The sequence below is a fragment of the Pleurodeles waltl genome, chromosome 6 (assembly GCF_031143425.1).
Source record: "Pleurodeles waltl isolate 20211129_DDA chromosome 6, aPleWal1.hap1.20221129, whole genome shotgun sequence".
NCBI classification, from domain to species: domain Eukaryota; kingdom Metazoa; phylum Chordata; class Amphibia; order Caudata; family Salamandridae; genus Pleurodeles; species Pleurodeles waltl.
Window position 1 is genome coordinate 111,775,506 of NC_090445.1, and position 12,985 is coordinate 111,788,490.

The window sequence follows — 12,985 nt, forward strand, 5'->3', positions numbered from 1 at the left end:
TTTGTTTGATAATTTGTTAAATTTACAATACTTTTCTCTGTGTATAAATAGGGTTTATGTTGGTATGGTGTGTAACAGTGGTTGATTTGGCCACTCTTGTTTGGCTTTGGTGCCTTGTTGTACTCATGAAAGTGATAAGGTTCTGTCTACATGTACTTTGTGAGTATGACCATTTGGAGGTGAGATTGAAATGATGATGTGTGGTGGTTATAGTGTGCTATTGAATGATCAGAGAAGCCCAAATGTTATTGGGGGGGGGGGGGTGTTGTATGTGGTAGTAAGGACTGATTTAAAATGTGCTTTAGATTCATATGCTATGTTAAGCATAAACTCCTACAGTAGCCTCATACTTAGCTTCACTAAGCTGCAGGTTTGCTGCCATGTTTACTAAGTCCCTGATAAGTCACATTTCACTACTAGGTACATTGTGCTGTACACTGTGCTCCCAGAGAGCCAGGTGTAGAGGCCACTCTCAGGCCATTTCCCAAGACACAGGAGCTAGATACTACTGCAACCACACTGAATTGCTAACCACGTAAAAATGCTTATTAACTTGAGAAGTTCTAAGGTCAAATTGTTAAAGAAGCTAGAAATTATAGACATCAGTGGTCCACCAGGAACACTGTGTTTCAGAGTAGTATTTCCCTGCATTCATATAACCTCCAGCATTAGCATAGGGCTATGTGTAATAATTTGGGTCAGTGAATTGAATTGGATTTTGTAATGCATAATTCCATGTGATGTGCAGAAAACAAATGAACGGATAATTTAGTCCCAACTATGAATGCTGTGATGAGGTTTGGCCACTTCGGAGGTTTCACACTTTTGTAACAGGTTATTCCCAACAGTGTCTTGGTGGGACTTGAATCAATTCAAGATGCCACCCCACTAAACATACCTTTCCTTTCCTCATTTGATCAGCTCTGCTAATGTTCGATATGCTTGCCACTTCATTGGATATTTTTAGGGAGTTTGGGATCTTTATTCAAACCTTGCATGTTCTGCCAGGTGAAAAGACAGATGTATCCCATAATTGTCACGTGTCCGCTGTGGGCATTCAGAAGAGGTGCATGCAATCCAGGGACATGCATGCAACCTTTCTGCCTGGCTAAAAAAAAAAAAAAAAACACCCTAGTGAGACAAAGCAAGACAAACAGACTTACCTTTGAAGACGGTAGTAACCAGATCTACAGCATGACCATCTGTTTTTGCTTTATTTAATCTTTTTTTTATTTTCACTTCTTTAATGCAGAGAGGGTCGCTGGCCCCGATGTTGGCCCCTATGCCTCGTTGGAGGATGAGTATAGGGCATAGAAATGTTGGCCCCTCTGTATGGGTTTGCTACTACACTTTGGTACTGCTACTACACTTTGGGGACTAGAATGAAGAATCCTGACGTCCATCAAAGATGTTATTTGGGAATTTTAGGGTGCACTTAAATCGAGTAGACCAGTGCCAGGAGGAACCTGCTGGTTGCATGCCACCTTCTAGGTGGGTGAAGGATTTCCGTCCTGTTGGCATGTGAGCACTGAGGTTGTAGGACTGGGATATCATTTGGGTGTTTGATTTACTTAAGGGACAAATCTTGGGACATGGAACCTCATCTTATCACCTTCCCCCCCACCCCTTTTATGAATTGTGGTCTTCTTCTGGCATCATTTCTCCCAACCCTTCCAGAAATGGAGATCAGGCATTTTTACCACATTGGGCCAGCAGAAACATGTTTTCTTAGTTGTTTTTCACTGATATAGTTCACAGTCTAGCGTTTACGGCGTGGAGTAGGAAACTAAAGTCGTTCAATGCAATGTAAGAACCTGATCGTGAATAATATAACAAAGTAATTGACTTTAGTTCTGATGAGTATGTTCATCAGTCTGTGCCTTAACTAGAAGAGGGAGACTCATGATCCTAGCGTAAGTATACACGGCAGGATTATTCACAAGAAATATTTTTCAGTGTATTGATTTACTGGACTCTATAGGCTAAGATCTTCTGATTTATGTCCAGAAATACCACAGAGTGCAGTGATTTCTGAAATGAAGAGACATAATCTTAATGAAATGCTCTCTGCAAAGAGATCATTTCACACCGATAATTAAATGTCAGCGGGTTTGACCGCCGTAGATGCCAAGGCAACAATTTAGAATAGATTCTTAGCTCTATCCAAGCCATCTGACTTAACTCTCTATCGACGTCTTCAGTACATGGCAGCCTAGTATAGGCGTTTCATGATTTCTCGTTAGCTGGCAGAAAAGCCTATGTCAGATTGTTTTAGTAATTAATTTCGTGTACACTATAAAACTCGGTTAAATGTTCCTCTTCACTTTCAGTGCTGAGAAACCAGATTGAGCTGTTCAGGTTATGACAGGACATTTTGAGGAGAAGAGTGAAGTCGAACTTTGACATTATCGCTTCCTATTCCGGTACTCTAGCTTCACGCAGGGGTGGGGTTTGGGGAAGCGGAAGTGACACGTGTCCATTGGAGCTCGACCCACCAGGAATACATTTCACTTGTAGCTCAGCGTTTCTTGGCGTGGGTGGGAAGAGGTGGTATGTGTTACTGCAAGAAGTGATCGACGTTTTGACTGTTGCCTGGAAATGAATCCGTCGCAGAAAGCATCAAAACTGACTCGTTGAGCATGTTTACATTGTTGCATTTTTCAGAAAGTGCTCTGGAAACTGTGTGTAACTGTTTCTAAACATTTTTCTTTAACCTGCTCAAAGAATGCCTGTTTTTAGAGTCAGCCCCCTCCCCCCCCCCCCCCCCCCCCCCCCCCCCTGTGATCTGTGTAATGCTTCTTTTGGCCAGAGTATGTCCCTCCCCCCGGGATCACTTGAGGCCACCCTAAGGGGGCCCGCCCCCTCAGGTGTAGTGGCATGACTGAAATGGATGCGCCCCCCCCACCCTTCCCAAAATGTGAGGAGGGGCCCTTGAGTCTTCCATAGCTCACAGATATTCATTGGCATTGGGCTGAATGAGAGACCCAGCCTGTTTGTTCGCCAGAGTACCAGACAAGTTATATTTTCTGCCTGCTTCTTTCTGAGGACAAGTCCTTTAATAGAATGCGGTGTCAGCTCGTCACACCCTCACACAGACTGAGGCTTTAAAGAGCAATGCGTGTCACACCTTTGTATCTGTCACCCTCACTCCACAGCATTGTTTTTTTTCTGTTTCTGCTTTGTACTTTCAAATTTAAAATTACTCTTATTCCATGCATGCCAACAGACCAGATTCAGGCGGGAGACTCCCAGTTATTAAGCCAAAAATGCCTTTTTTTGTTTTTGTTTTTTTACGCTGTCTCCCGCCTAAAATTGCCTTTGCTTCAATGTACGTCACTGGGGAAAATCAAGACCCCTGTCTCTAACCAACCGACCCCCTCACCTCTGCGCACTTGCACTTTTTTTTTTCTTTTCAAAATCTCTTATTCCTAGTACTAAAACGTTGGCATGAATACATACTCGCCTCGTAATTGTGTCCTCATGCGACTATGCTTACCCACTGTTAAATGACAAACTTTCATTGCTTTTGTGTAACTAGAAAAGGAAGAGCGAGTCTTGTATCAATTCCATGCTTCAGTAATGATAAATTTACAGAGAACATTGTGTGCAGTAGCTGTGGAGTCACTACACGAGCCTGATATTCTATGTTATTTAGTCTGACAGCCTATGTTTATAAGATCACGTCCTTGTTTCGATCACAATGAACCATGCCCCTCAAACATTGGACACGTGAGGCCCTGTATCTACACGCCTGTGATGTGTGAGATCAGGTTCAGCTTGGAGAAAGCTCAGTCCCACCAGTGTGCCTAGATTCTGAATCCTCCTAGCCCTCCACTATCCCAAGGAGGCCCACATTGTGTATGTTCTGTCGGACAGTGCCACTGCTAGACCTTATTTATGGGAGTACGTTCTTAATCTGTTGTATGCAAATCTGGATTGTTAAATCCAGACCATGTGAAAAAAACCTCCCACCTCTAGGTGACACCTCTGACGTGGTGTTGTGTGTCTGCAGTGCAATATGTATGGTTCAGCTAAACTGAATTAGATTAGGCATAACCAGGCCGAGATCAGCAGTTCCTGTGGGCGCAGCATCTTAGCTTCCCTCCATTTCTGTTCCTCTGGTGGCCCAAGTCTCCCTCGCAGCACACCTGGTGGCACAGCAGTGGTATGGGGTGTTCACCACCAAGCACTATATTTCAAACGCGCCATGTCAATCCAGCGGGTCAGTTAGAACTTTTTCTTCAGTTGGGTGGAGCTCAGGGAGATCAACAAACTTTGTGCAGTTTAGCTAGTCTCAACTGCAAGTATCTGAAGAATTGGGGTTGGTCAGTTCACCAACCAATTTCATATGATATGATTGCTTTTCCAGACATCGTCCAGTGCTGCGATTCTGATGAGGCCCCATGCCAGAGAGCCCATCAGCTCTGCAATCTCCATGAGCCAAGAGCTATGCTGCATAGCGATGGGTTTTATTTGCTTATCATCCCAGCTGATACATCGTAGTGCTTTGTGACAGCATCTCAACATATTCTTTTTGCATAGGGGCAAAGGAGGAGGCATAAGGGAGCTTAGCTTGTACGGAGGACCATAATGGGGACTAAGCAACCACTCATTAATTACCGGCAGCTGAGTAGACCAGTAGTTTAAACACATGTACGGCCATGGGCTCATATGTGTAGACCACATCCATATACTGATTGAATACACTTATCCAGGGACACTCGGTTGGTTGCCAGCCCGGATGAAAGAGCAAGAGAGTGCCCTAACTGTATTGAAGATGCTGCTGTGGATCTCAAAGTGTAATTATGAAGCGAGTAGAGGGAAGGCAGTCATTTTAAACAGAGCTATTATGCCAACAATAGCGAGGGGAAGTCTTTTTCTTCCTCTTTTGTACTTGGGTAGAGCATTGACCAGTGGACCATCTTCCAGCACAGCACAAGTTAGGGTCTGTGCTTGTATAGCTCCCCAGATGTGTAAAACGTAAACTGGACCTCCAGAACAGTGTTAATTATATATTTTTTAATAGCTGCACATCAGTTTAAAATGGACAGTTGTTGAACTGTTGATTTGTTTCCGCATAGAACATGTATAGAAACTTAAGTATATTAAGTATACTATACTGGTCTCTGTTCTTTTAGTGGTTTGTGTTTAATTCACCGTGAGGTAATTTTAATGATTAAGTGTTAAAAGCAAATTTGTTGACATGTTGTGTTACATTCATATGCTTTTTTTTTAAATTAATTGTATGCAGTTGAAAAAAATCCACAAGTAACGTTGTGAAACAAAAATGTACATATGCCCTTTTAATGCATACACGCAACAGGAAAATCCTGTTGCACACCACGCCTCTAAGAATAAAATCCACTATTGTGCAAACTGATCTGCATGCATTAGATTACTGTAATTTTGTGTCTAGCAGTTGTACTCCAGTTCCTTTGCAAATTAACATTTAGAGCCACCAAACTTTTTTGTTTATGGCATTTCATTGGTATGTGTGTTAATCGAGCAGGGATAACCATCCCTGCGAGATAACGATATCGTTTTTAGTAACTATTGCTCGTTTGATTTAAAATGTTATGTACACGATTTAAACAAATGAACACTAATACATTGGAAAGTACCGGAACATTTTAAGGGGTTTGATATAAAGCTGTGCACCCTGTGCCAGAGCCACTTAGTTCAGTCTGCTTTTGAAACCCCTAACCCTGGTTTTCCCACAGGAGGCTGCCTCATAAGGACATTTTTATCTTTATAATTAAGGACCATAAGACCATGTTTGTGGTGCAATTCGAGGGAGCGTTGTATAAACACTATTCATGATTCTCCAGCATTGAATCTTTAATGGAATATGTCGCATTAACAAACCCATGTGAGACTTTCTAGTACTTTAACTCGTAGTTCATTAGGACAGCCACAAGCAGCAGCTCCTCTACATGGCTCACACAGCAACTATTGCTCCTCAGCTGGAACCCTAACACAACTCTGGAGCTAGAACAAGGCAATTTCCTGTATTACCAATTTAAGGAGGAACAGACTCTTCACATCCTCCACCTTGAATTATAACAAAATAAACTGGACATCCCATTAAGGGACTGGAACAAAGACACAAAAGCGGACTACAACCAATACATATGACTGAGTTGATAGTGGTACATCAAAGGTATTCCATTGTGTAAACATCAAAGTTAGCTAACAATGTACCTTTCCAACTTTATTGGAATGGATGCAGTACCATCAGATTTGGTAATGTGATGCCCTGCACCGGCCCTGTGTTCAATCTGGGCTTGCAGCCATGGCAAAGTAATGCTGAACCCATTTGCCTCATCACTGTGATCTTCTCACTCCAGAATCAAATCCTCAGAACCTTCAACAGACATTTCTCTTGACGAACATCACCCGTGCATTTGGAAAATGTATTGAAGATCCAAACCTTACTCATCCTGGGTGAATTGCTCAATAATTAAAACTTCAAAGCTAATGAACATTTGTTACCTACCATGCTTGACATGCACCGCTTCATCACACTTATCCCTTGACCTTCCTCAAGATCCACCACCTTAGCTCCATGCGTACTATCATAATAATCCTTGGATATATTTTGAGCTTTCTTGGTATTCATCCTCACAACCTGAAGTGAGCATTCACTTCGTCTTGCTTCATTCGGTCATCCCAAGTTGTCTTTGGTGAAAGGTCCCTTCCTCTCAGAAATTTGAAGTGTTATCCAGTGTTCCTGGATATTTTTTGTTACTTTATTTACCACCATTTCCTAACTTTCATGGCCAGTTGACTAACACCAATAATCACTCATATCGTTAAAGCTCTTGACTGCACCATTTCCAGCGAGATGATCCTGAGGTGGTGTTGTGCATAATAATACTTTGTGATAAAAAAAATACTGACAACTTCCAAAATAAATTGTGTTCCATTATCACTTGACATATTTAGTTAATCCATCCCTTTGGAAAATTTAAAATGGAAACCTCAAAATTGTATTCGAATCTACCCTTTAAAAAATAAAAACGTCAGGCAGTTTGAAGAAAAAAAACAGAAAAAACCAATAATGTACTCGTGTATATAACTTTTATCAAAAATCAGTCCCAAAATGTAAACTCGCCTAGGCCCTCTCAAGGCATACCAGAGGCAGGTCCGAGTTTGAGCAGGGAATGTAAAGTAACATGAGAGTTATGAGCGTCACAAGTTTAATAACGTCAAGAACCTTCCTTTTGAAGTAATAATTTATAGCAGGACACCAGTACTGGTCCTTAACCCATACATATGTTTGGCAATGTCCAGATGACTAATAGGTAAAATCCATTCCTGTAAAATTGACAGTGGCACAGTTTTTTCAACTCTCAGAAGAAAACCCAAATAAACTAGCTTCTTATTTCACAAAACTCCTTATCTCCTCAGTGTGAATGTTTATATATTTATCTGGGAATCCATCTTTGACAAACGTTTGTGCTTCTAAGATGCCACCCCAACGATACCCTTCTACCTACACGTCCTAGGACATAGCATCAGAGTTAGTTGCCTCCTCATTAGACACTGAGTCTTTCCTTCCAATCATTACATCAACATTAGTTTCACGGAAGACATAATCTGCTCAGAAAATCTGTGACCCCATTCCTAATGCCAGGGACTTATTCCACTCTGTTGTGTAATCAAACAAGCTCATAGACATCCTGGCGATCCATGGACAAGCTTTTACTAGGCCACTAGTAGATAAGGTCTTAGTAAGTGGTTTATGACCTGCTCTGAGAATTAAATCTGAACCCCAGACACCAAGCCTGAAGTGTTCTATTCCCAAGATGCAGGTGAACATTTTAGGTTTGATGACAGAGTAATTTTCTGCAGTGGGGTAGAGGGAACGGGGGTCAAAAGCGACAGTAACCACCTTTCTGTCTTGTTCTATTTGGGAAAGCACAGCACCAAGACCCTTCCCACTGGCATTCATGGTTATTATACTCTGAATACTAAGGTCAAAATGCTGAAGTGGATTCGTTTTACAAATGTCCTCTTAATTCAGACTAAACACTGGTGATTTTTTGTATTCTACTCAAAATTCTATTTGTCATTGAATAATTGTCTTAAAACACAAGTTTTAGTAGCAGAATGGTATGCAAGAATGGTATGCAAACTGAATAAAACTCTGGCAGTCCTAAGGAATACCCCACATTGCTCTGGGAGCAGGCCCCCTTTTAGGCATATAACACCTTTCTTACTCACCTTATTTCCCAAGTAAGTTACAGACTGCATCATAAATTTTCACTTTTTAAATTCAGGTGTTAAACCTTGTGGTAACCCGTCCGTCCTGTACCTTCCTTAATTGGCAATCCTCCTCCTTCCCATTCTTCTCTATGCCCAAAATTGTCTTAAAAAACAAGACACCGTTGTGGTCCCTGAACAACTGGCCTTTGAAATACAGCAGAGGCCAACCCAAAAGGCATGATGAATTGGAAACACCCAAAGGGTGCAATGAAGGCAATCAGATTCCTACTTTCCTCAAGCAGTGGTACATGGAGGTAAGCCAAGGCTTTGTCAGTGATAGAAAATGCTTTAACTCCCCTGTTCATGGCAGACATTGAGTAGTTTCAGGCAAAAGAAAAGTATCCATAATTATGCTTTTATTTAAATGTCTCTAATTGAGCCATAATCGAATTTGCTATTTGCATATCAGGCCCGTCTAATCAGGCTAGTCATTTAGGAGTTCTCTTTCCACCTCGCCTCCGATTTCCACAAATGCCTCTGCATTTGAGTGACTGGAATTGCACCATCCATGAAAAAAGGCTGCTTTTTCATATAAAATCAAACTTCCCAATTTCTCTAGAAAACACTTTAGAGAATTCTTTACAAAGTGACTGTCCTAAATCTGCATCATCACCCAGAGGTGGAACCTGCTCTAAAATGTTGAGGTCTAAGGTAATTCCCTGTAATGGCTGATCAGTTTACCCCAATACAATGGGCCATTTCTCTGCTATGTACAACTTCCCACTGGCGTTCCAACCTTTGAACTCAAACGGTAGAGATTTGAAACCTATTATAAGAACTAGTCAGTTAGTTTGCCAGTTAAACTTTCAGGATGTGTCTCAAATGGTTTTAACTCGCCCCCAGTTATGCATTCTTTCATACTGTCCTATCAAAAATAGTGTGACGAACCAGGATCTCACTTGCTGCTTATTCATTTGCGTGTGCAGGCCTTCCTTCTCCTATTTGTCCTGGCCCTGCAGCTTGGCTGTATTGCTGTGTCCTTCTACTGCTCTTTTTTCATGTGTTACTTTTTTCCTTTAGTTTAAGCACTCCACAAGAGTGCATGTTTTCCAGCCAGCTCCCCAGTGTTTCTCTTACCCTCTCTGCACTGCCCTCTTATCATGTGGTTCTCCCTGCCCCTTCCGTGATGCCCTCACTCTTGTGTGTTCCCAACTACCTTCACTGTAATTCTGCCTGTGCATGTCTCTCCCTCCTAGAGTCTGTGTTGGCCTCTCTCGTCGGTTTGCTTTTCTCCCCCACCCTCCATGCTCCACTTAGCTCTACCTCTTGCTTGTTTAATCTCCCGGTTGCTTCCATCCAGATGCCCTTTTATAGCTTTGTGCCCGCCCACCCGTGTTGCTTCCTCCCCACCCACTTCCTCCCCCCCAAAAAATCCAAATTGGATAATCAAAGAAAAATGAAATAAATAAAACAAAGAGCCAGCTGGGTCATTTTTGTAGGTGTGTGCAGTAGTATTTTCTTTGTTAACTAGCTATGCTGTACATCATGGCTAAAATGGATTGGCAAAGCCATTAGGCCCTAAAGGTGAGACCTATTGGCTTTGCCAAGGCTTGCTTTTTTTAGGCCTGCCCAAAGCAAAGATATTTTCATTTCATTGAAATTATATGTATAATGTACCTACTCACAAAGACTTTGCTCCATATGTCTTCATTCACTGCTCTGTTATTGTCATTTATATTTTACTTCCACGTTCTACAGCATAAAGCTGGAAAGGGACAGTGCCACTTGAGTCATTGGTTAGCTTTGTGAGTAGCGGCATTCTTTCCTTTCACAGAGAGCATATCTATACAAAGTAGTCCCATCCTCTGGCAGGAACCGCAAGGGAACTATTGCAATGTGTAATTTGTGGGACCAAAGGTTTTAGCTTTAAAAAAAAAAACATTTTTAGGCACTGCAGTTTCCGCAACAATAAACGTTTTAAAAAATGAAGACAAATGCAAGAAATTATTAAAGGTAACTGGCTTGCGCAAATAAATGACAAAAGGAGAATATATACCAAAATATGTAGTGGAAGCAATCACCACCACTTAGGGTGAACAGTAGGCAAATGAAAAGTAGGTTACACTCCACACCTTGAAAGAGTGTTCACAGCATTAGATTAAATTACCTGCAACTGCTGGAAGTCTGGCGCAGACGAGGATCCTTCTGTGTAGGTTTTTGATGCTGTAGCAGTTGGAGTCATGGCAACTCGTCACCACAGATTAAGCAGTCTCAGGGTTACTCATAGCTTATTGGTACAATCCTGAAAATCAACTGCCCCTCCACGACTCCCACAAATGCCTCTCAGTTCGACCCCCTAATACAACTCTAGAACTAGAACAAGGCTATGCCATGCATTACAAATGTAAACCTGACCATACACTGCAGACCACTTTGAGAATCCTAAGCATGAGTTCTGGTCTGTTCAGGATTTACTAGTTCTTTATAATTTTTTTCTCCACTGAAATTCTGCTTTAATTGACTTATGGTTTTAGACCAGACACTCTGTTGGATGTTCTTTCTTTATGGGATATTCAACTTTCAGTTGCTGAGTTCCTATCTGAGTTTCAGGTCCAAGTGAAAGACTGTTCCCTATTTACAGTCTCTGTCTTTCATTTTATTTTGTACTTAATAGTTAAGAACAGTCCTAAGATTAAAAAGTCCTTCTTTTAGCTACATTAAATATTTGGCCTGAAGATAATGTGTGTGGGTGATCATCGCGAAGTGCTTTTTTTTATCTCTATCATGTAGCAGAAGATTATGACATTAATCAACCATTTTCCAGCAAAACAGTGAGATTAAGAATTACGTTTTTCACTCAAGAAGGTTACATCTCAATCCTCTAGGCAGTAATCGTCCGGAAATGCTTATCTTCCTATTCTGGCTGTAAATAGTAATAACAACTTTTCCGTGTAGCATTTCATACTGCAATGTTAATGTTGCCATTTGTAAGTGCTGTTTGTCCCCTCCCCCTTTCTCTCTCCGGTACAAATTTCTCAAATATTAGAGAGGAATAAGGTGCTGGAATGGTGATAGCCCCCATTAAATTACCACTTCTATTATTAGACTTCAAGGCCCCTGTATCGAAACAAGCTGGATGCAGGCAATATTTTGGTTTGGATAAGGCACCCACTGGATTTTCCAGTTTGCACTAGACCCTGGAATTTAACGCAACAAACTTATCATTGTTTTTTTTTTTAATTCCATCAGTATTGCTAGAACTGTAAGAGCTGAGCACTAGATTCCAGGATAACTCGTAGAAGAAAACAGTCACAGCACTAACTCGTCACTAAAGAAGTGAAATCTCTGAGACGAGATGGAGACAGAATGCAGTGTCACGGGGTGTAGTACTCCTGAGCAGTTCATTATAGTGGACCTGTGGTCACACCAGTTGCTTCTGTAGTGTTCTGGTCCGCATGGCTGCAGGTCTTGGGCTGTCGCTCCCTTTAATATCATCCAAGGAGGCTTTCAGTCAACTGAGCATTGTTTTGATCTTCCACTTGATCAAATGCCTGATCACCTCTCTTCACTGAACAATAGGGTTCTTCCTCCTTTCAAGCAGATCACAACAGCTGGGTCCCTCCCAGCCATCAAGGGGGAAAGTGGTAAGAAATTCTGTGTCCCTGGTACAAGCAAAATGTCCCCTCAAACTCCAGTAAAATAACGTTTATCTGGTCAAGTAGACCAGTATCCAACTTAGGGAAGCCTTGGACAGAAGTTGTTCTTCACCAAAAGGAGAGATCAATTCACCATTGGGAAGTTTCCATGAGAAAGGAAGCCACTTCATTGAGTTCCAATGTTCAATTCTGATGTTAGCCTTGGCATTGTGGTGAACTCTGAACAGGATGTTCCTCACCACGGTTGTGATCCATGATCTTTGATCCTTCCTCACCATTCCAGGCCCTAAACATCAACATTATCAGTCCGAAAGCAAAGTCTTTAGGGCTGTACAGAGAATAGTAATATTAATACTAACACTAAGACAGTTATTATTGGTGGTATTATTATTCGTATCATTATTATTATTGATTTTAATATTGTTATTGTATAGTTGTTAGAGAAATGTTTTTTTTGTTTTTTTTAAAGACTTTTTAGAATTAAACCTTTTTTTTAAATATGAACCATAACCTCTTTAGTGTTGGGCTTCAGTTGTATGGAAATCACTGGCCAGGCATAAGATGGATAAGGGAGTGTGTGTATATGTGCTTTACCAGAGTTTCCTCCACAGCATGGTCAACAGGTGTGCTAAAGACTCTGCTTTGCTCTTTCTTGGATAGCTGGAGTGAGTCCAAGACAAATGAAACCACCAGTGCAATGGGAAGTAGTTGCTATAAAGAAAATGTATTAAGAGCACTTCAAAAATACGAATAATATGTTACAAATAAACTATTAAAGAAGTCAAGTGAATTAAGACCAAAAATGTATCCATGCAGTGGTGATTTGAGTTTTGGGTTAGAGAATAAATTAAAATTAGAGGAGCCAATTAAATGTTATAGAGGTAAAAAAAAATGTTGATGAACAAAAAAAAAAATCTGTTGTGGGCATCAAAGGCAGGTTAGCTCCAGATGAAATCAGGAAGGCGTGGAGTAGTGGGAAGTTACCTTTGTGCTCAGAGTAATTTCTAGAGCTCTCTTGACTCAAATGAAAGTAGGAATGCAGTTATTAGATTTAATTGATTGCTTTTATGTGTGTATTTTTATATTCAGTGTGTCTTAAATATTAAAATGATTTATAACTA

General features: G+C 41.0%; 1 protein-coding gene across 1 annotated transcript in view; it reads left to right on the plus strand.

Moving 5' to 3' along the window:
- The window catches only part of PIP4K2B (phosphatidylinositol-5-phosphate 4-kinase type 2 beta), a 320,769-nt gene that overhangs the window by 114,410 nt on the left and 193,374 nt on the right, over positions 1-12,985 (plus strand). The gene's annotated exons all lie outside the window — the stretch shown is intronic.